Source organism: Monodelphis domestica, chromosome X (genome assembly GCF_027887165.1).
Source record: "Monodelphis domestica isolate mMonDom1 chromosome X, mMonDom1.pri, whole genome shotgun sequence".
Taxonomy (NCBI): domain Eukaryota; kingdom Metazoa; phylum Chordata; class Mammalia; order Didelphimorphia; family Didelphidae; genus Monodelphis; species Monodelphis domestica.
Window position 1 is genome coordinate 33,891,237 of NC_077235.1, and position 5,622 is coordinate 33,896,858.

General features: G+C 38.4%; 1 long non-coding RNA gene across 1 annotated transcript; it reads right to left on the minus strand.

Moving 5' to 3' along the window:
• Positions 1-1,621: 1,621 nt before the first annotated feature.
• Positions 1,622-4,645, minus strand: LOC130456071 (uncharacterized). The gene is made up of 2 exons (XR_008914343.1): positions 2,535-4,645; positions 1,622-2,130 (listed from the first exon to the last, which is right to left on the minus strand). It is a non-coding gene; the product is annotated as an uncharacterized LOC130456071 (long non-coding RNA).
• Positions 4,646-5,622: the final 977 nt, after the last annotated feature.

The window sequence follows — 5,622 nt, forward strand, 5'->3', positions numbered from 1 at the left end:
CCTGGGGCTGGGTGGCACAGTGAAGGCCTCCCTGGGGAAATTCAATGAGAGAAGGCATTTCTGCTTAGGCACTGGTTGGAGCTAGACAATTTTTGAGGTGCTAACCAAGGTGTGATCCAGAATCACAGATTTCTAAACTTACTGAAGGTGATGGGGCCAGCTCCCTGACTCCCCAGGAAGTCTCCTCTCTAGGCTCAACTGGGTACCCAGGTTTAACATCTATGTTGATAGGAGCAAGGGACCCGAGCTGAGAATGTGCCAGTGATTTGGGGCATATCCAGGCCTCCCAACAAGAATAAGAGACTTCAAACACACAGCCTGCTGATTACTCCATTACCAACATTACCTTCATATATGGACAGCTCTGTGTCAACTCTGATAGCTGGGTGTTAGTGTGCAATTTACCCCAATGGAGGCTCAATCTCCTTCAGAGTAATGGATTTCTAACACCTCCATTCCAGATGTGTGATATACAATTGATGGGGAGTGGGTTGGGCATAATAGCTGTGTCAGTCTGGAGCATCAACTAGAGTGCTGAAGGAGGCGGAGAATGCTGGGAGAGCTGTTGCTAGGGCAAATCTAACGTGGAACTTTGGGGGGCCCTTGAATTACTGTGGGGGTGGGATGTGATTAAGGGAAACAGTGGGGAATTGTGGGAAGACAGTAGTGTATTAGCACCTACAGGAGTCCAAAGCTCTGACAGACACTCCAGGAAAGGTCTAAAAATGCACCAGATGGAACAAAGATTAAGAAAACTGGAGAGAATCAGCTATAACTCATTAATCCAGTAAAGGACTATTCAAAAAGCCCAAGCAGAATGAAGACTAGCTAGGGAAATGATGGGCAGGAAAAGAGTAGATTCTAGCACCACCATCCTGCTCCCCCTCCACTCAGCTCCCAGGCTAGATGTGGTCCTGTTACAGTCATACTTAATGATCAGAGAAACCTAATGTGACTCCAGAAGAAGTAACATGTGTGATTTCCCCCCAGGCTGGAGAAGTAGTGAGCTCCCAGTCACTAACCCTCATCTGGAGGTCTTCTGTATTATTTCTAGGGATGACCCCGCTTATGTTTTATTGAATGTTACCTACTCCCTTTTGCCCTTGTCTCTAAAGTTCAGGGGGAAAACCTCCTTGGGAAGTTTGTGGCAATTAAAGGAAAAGGGTTTTGCTATTTACTGTAACACATGGTCTGAGCTGGCTCTTGGGGCAAGACCACACAGAGAAGTGCCTATCTTGGCTCCCCATTTTCCAAGGGCCCATGAATCTCTTCCAAAGTATGCCTCTTATTCTTTCTGCCCATTTGAGGTGGATAGAGCACTAGACCTGGAATCAGGAAGACCTGAGTTTAAATGTAGTTTCATTTACTTACTAGCTATAGGACCATGGACAATTCACTCTGCCTCAGTTTCTTCAAATGTAAAATAAGAATTATAGCACCTACCTTATAAGGCTGTTGTGAGAATCTCCTGGCTCCCTTCCCCTCTAAACAAAGGATTTGGGTGGGGGGATATAGCAAGGGACTTTGAAAAAGCTACTATGATGACATCATCCCTCAATGAGGAAAGTGAGGCTCTGGCGGGAGAGTTTGAACAGAAATAAGCAAACAAGACACAAGAATATACAGCAGTCCAATTATTTGGCTGACCTGAGGTGAGTAGTCACCATGTTTCCTCCTACACAGGGAGCATATCCTTACGAGATACAGTCATCGGCATAAAGGATTGTGGAGGAATGCCATTTTGCTCTCTAGAGGTAACATGCACTGGGACTAAGATGTAGTTGATTACGGATATCCCAGCCTTTAGCTTTTTCCTTTCACCTGCGGGCACTCGTGAATTTCCTGACTCACACAAGTACAGAGCACTTGGAGAGGCTTTGGCCCTCATGTTACTCAGAAATCTTTGGCTTTTGGCATAGACATCGCCAGTGCTGTTCGTCAGCTGCAGAAAGGCTTTCCAGGTTAAGGCACCACTAACAATCAGCAGTGCTGCCCCCAGGAAGAGCACTATTATAAAAATGATCTCATCTTCAGTAGGCTGCCCAAAGAAGTACACTGAACTGGAATATCCTTTCCAGAACTCCATTGTTAAACTCAAAACAAGAGACTTTAATGTCTCTTGGGAGATAGCTGGGAGGAGAGAGAGAGAAAAAGGCATTAGAACACTCACCAAACTTTTTTTTCTCTCCTCCCTGCCCATCCTGTCATCTGTTGGCAGCCAGCCAGTGATTCTCTAGAATCAAAAGTCAACTTGGAAGCCTGCATTGAGTCTTATGGGACCCTCTGGGAAGTACCATGGGAGAAGAAAAGGAGAAAACTCCCAAGGGAAATAAAGCCCTATGGATTTAGGCAGAGAGCAGTTATCTTATAAGATCATGTAAATGATCTTTCTCCCAGCACTAAGCAAAGTGATGCCAACTCATGTCTCACTTCCTATAACCCTTCAGGTTTTCCCTTTTCCTAGATTCTGGCCCACTTTTCCTGTTCCCAGAACTCACCCTGCTTGCAAGGCCCACCCCAAAGATGGTACATACCACTTATTCTTTCTCTTCAAATGCCTGACTTCTTTAAAATTGCAGATATCTCCAATGTACCCAAACTCAACGGTCTTTTAAAATAACTGCTCCAGGAACTCACTGTCACAATAATAAAAAGTATTTAGAAATGAAAGCTTTCTTGGCCCAGAGAAACACATTAAGGAACATTGGTACATCAAGGCTAGAGCCTAAAGAATGACTTGAAAGTCTTGCAATGGACCACCAGAGCAGCAGAAGAGCATAGCAGGTTACAGACCACCCCTAGACAAGTCTTGTAAGTTTTTTAATAGATTCTTCTCTACTTGGCAGGAATAAGTGTTGAATGTGACCAATGCTGCTCCTTACCAGGGCCATTCCTAAACTCAAAGTGGATTCACATTGAGGAGGGGCAGCGGACAGTCAAAGACAAAGGCCCAGGGAGTGGAGTCAAGATGATGGCTTAGAAGCAGCAGAAGCTGAAACCTCTCTTTGAAATCAAAGAAATAATTACTGATTTCATTTAAGAGAATGATAATGCGGACATAACATATCAAAGGCTATGGAATATAGCCAAAGCAGCACTTAGGGGAAAATTTATATCCATGAGTACTTATATCAACAAAATTGAGAAAAAGGAGTTCAGTGATTTGGGCATGCAACTTAAAAAACTAGAAAAAGAACAAATTTTAAAACCCCAGATAAGAACTAAATTGAAAATCTTAAAAATCAAAGGCGAAATTAATAAATTATAAGTAAAAGAACTACTGAACTAATAAATAAGACTAGGAACTGGTTCTTAAAAAATAAAATAGAAAAAGTATTGATTATCTAATTTACAAAGAAGGAAGAGAATCAAATTAATAGTATCAAAAATGAAAAGGGAGATTTCACCTCTAATGAAGAGGAAATTAAGGCACTAAGAGCTATTTTGCCCAATTATATGACAATAAATATGACCATCTAGATGAAATGGACAAATATTTACCAAGAGTATAAATTGTCCAGATTAACAAAAGAGGAAATAGCATGCTTAAATAATCCCATATCAGAAGAAAGAAATTGAAGAAATTCCATTAAGGAATTCCCTAAGAAAAAATCTCCAGGGCCAGATGGATTCACAAGGGAATTCTATCAAACATTTCAAGAACAACTAATCCCAATACTATACCAAGTATTTGACAAAATAAACAAAGGAGTCTTACCAAATTCATTTTATGACACAAATATGGTACTGATTCCTAAGTCAGGAAGACCAAAAACAAAGAAAGCTACAGACCAATCTCCTTAATGAACATAGATGCAAAAATCTTAAGTAAAATACTAGCGGAGAGACTACAGTAAGTTATCACAGATTTTTCATTATGACCAGGTGGAATTTATATCAGGAATGCAAGACTGGTTTAATATTTAGAAAAACATCTGCATAAATGCCCATTATCAACAACCAAAACAACCAAAAAAAACACATGATTATCTCAATAGATGCAGAAAAAGCATTTGGCAAAATACAACACCCATTCCTATTGAAACACTAGAAAGTATAGGAATAAAGGGGCCTTTCCTCAAAATAATAAGCAGTACTTATTTAAAACCCCTATCAGCAAATGTCATCTGCAATGGGGATAAGTTAGAAGACTTCCCAGTAAGATCAGGAATGAAGCAAGGATGCCCATTACCACCACTCTTATTTAATATTGTACTATAAATGGTAGCAGTAGCAATTAGAGAAGAAAAAGAAATTGAAGGGATCAAAGTAGGCAATGAAGAAACTAAACCTATCACTCTTTGCAGATGATATGGGTATACTTAGAGAATCAACTAAAAAGCTAATGGAAATAATAACTTTAACAAAGTTGCAGGATATATAATAAACCCACATAAATCATCAGCATTTCTATATATTTCCAACAAAACTCAGCAACAAGAGTTAGAAAGAGAAACTCCATTTAAAATCACTGTAAACAATATAAAATATTTGGGAATCTATTTGTCAAGACAAGCAGGAATTATATGAACACAACTACAAAACACTTTTCACACAAATAAAACTAGATCTGAACAATTGGAAAAACATTAAATGCTCATGGGTAGGATGAGCCAATATAATAAAATGACAATCCTAACAAAATTAATTTACTTATTCAATGCCATACCTATAAAAGTACTAAAAAACTTTTTTATAGAATTAGAAAAAATTAACAAAAAAACACAAAAGAAACAAAAGAAAAAACAAAGTTCATTTGGAAGAACAAAATATCAAGAATATAAAGGGAACTAATGGATCTTAAACTGTACTATAAAGCAGCAATCATCAAAACCATATGGTACTGGCTAAGAGACAGAACAATAGAAATGACTTGGGGTAAATGACCTCAGCAAGATAGTGTACAATAATCCCAAAGATCCCAGCTTTTGGGACAAGAACCCACTATTTGACAAAAACTGTTGGTAAAATTAGAAAACAGATTGGGAAAAATTAAGTTTAGATCAACATCTCATGCCCTATACCAAGATAAATTCAAAATATAAAGAGGGAAATTATAGGTAAATTAAATGAACATAGAATAATATATCTGTCAGATCTATGGGAATGGAAAAAATTTAAAACCAAGCAAAGAAAGAGATGGAGAACATTACAAGATGTAAATGAATGACTCTGATATTAAATTTAAAAGGTTTTGTACAAACAAAACTAATGCAACAAAAATTTGAAGAGAAGCAACAAACTGCAAAATAATTTTTATAACAAAATTCTCTGACAAAGATCTAAATTCTGAAATATACAAAGAACGAAGTCAAATTTATTATAAATCAAATCACTGCCCAATTGACAAATGGTCAAGTGATATGAATAGATAGTTTTCAGATGAAGAAATCAAAACTATCAATAATCACATAAAAATGTTCTAAATCCCTGCTGATTAGAGAAATGCAGATCAAAACAACTCTGAGGTACCACCTTCCACCAATCAGAGTGACCAACATGACAGGAAAGGGAAATAATAAATGTTGGAGGGGATGTGGCAAAGTTGGGACACTAATGCCTTGCTGGTGGAGCTGTGAACTGATCTGACCATTCTGGAGGACAATTTAGAATCATACCCAA